The 1,099-nt window shown below is 39.4% G+C and overlaps 1 pseudogene; it reads left to right on the top strand.

Moving 5' to 3' along the window:
• Positions 1-420: 420 nt before the first annotated feature.
• On the top strand, positions 421-795 carry LOC102760655 (annotated as a pseudogene).
• Positions 796-1,099: the final 304 nt, after the last annotated feature.

Below are 1,099 nucleotides of genomic sequence, written 5' to 3'. Positions count from 1 at the left end.
CCTAACTGAGATAGACCCAATTAGAAGAAGACCATGTGAAGAAATGGGCCAAGATTGGAGGGTTGCCAACTGGCACCAGAAGCTGTGAGAGAGGTATGAAACCCATCGTTCCTCAGAGCCACCCCTAGGACCACCCCTGTTGACATCTTGATTTTGGACCCTGGACTCCAAAACTGTGACAATGTAAATTCTGTTGTTAAAGCCAAAGGTTTATGGTGATTTGGTACAGCGTGGCTCCAGGCAACTAATCCAGAAGTGAGGAGATACACAAAAGCAAAAACAAAAAAGGAAAGAAAGGATGGAGGGAAGGAAGGAAGGAAGGAAGGAAGGAAGGAAGGAAGGAAGGAAGGAAGAACATAAGTTATTTTAAATGGTGATAAGGGCTAGGAAGACAGCAGAAAAGAGGTGTAAGGAAACGTCATGAACCCAGCTCCTCAGGGGACTCACAGCAGGTTTATCGAGACTACTGGCCTTGTGAGATTGGCTGTATGTGAGAGTCTGCAGAGAGGCTAAGAGTATGGCACACAAAGATGCTTGATGTTCTTGAGGAAACGCCTTAAAAAGCAGCACATAGAAAGTATACAAACAGACTACAAGTGAGAAGCTGGATATATTTAAAGTAAAAGTAAAACCAGATGTTAAAAAGTGAGAAGACCACCTTCAGGGTGGCCAAATAGAAGAGATGATTCTTCAGGCTGAAAATGAACTAAATTTGGTGAGAATAATGATACAATGGAAACCATGGGAGCCTTTCATGGAAGAGCCTCTGCCAACTAATGGAACTGGCCAAGATAACCATCATCAAATGACTTGTGTGTTAAAGGGAAACTTATGTAATTAAATGTTCTGTTACATCAAAATGTTTTCATATTATTGACATCTTATAATAAAAAACAACAACTGAGGCAGAACATATTTAGGAGACTTGTTGAAACTGCTGCTTACCCTAATAGGGACTTGTGAATCCGTTTTTGTTAAAACATTGATGCAAATTATTTCAAAGATGATGTTTTTTTTAAAAAAAAAATAGAGGTTCATGGAAGATTTAAAAGTTAATTGGAAAAATTCCCACATATTTTAATGCGGAGGCCATATTTGA

Source organism: Myotis davidii, unplaced genomic scaffold, assembly GCF_000327345.1.
Source record: "Myotis davidii unplaced genomic scaffold, ASM32734v1 scaffold59, whole genome shotgun sequence".
NCBI classification, from domain to species: Eukaryota; Metazoa; Chordata; class Mammalia; order Chiroptera; family Vespertilionidae; genus Myotis; species Myotis davidii.
Note: the sequence above shows the minus strand (reverse complement) of the source record. Positions and strands in the feature narration are given on the sequence as shown.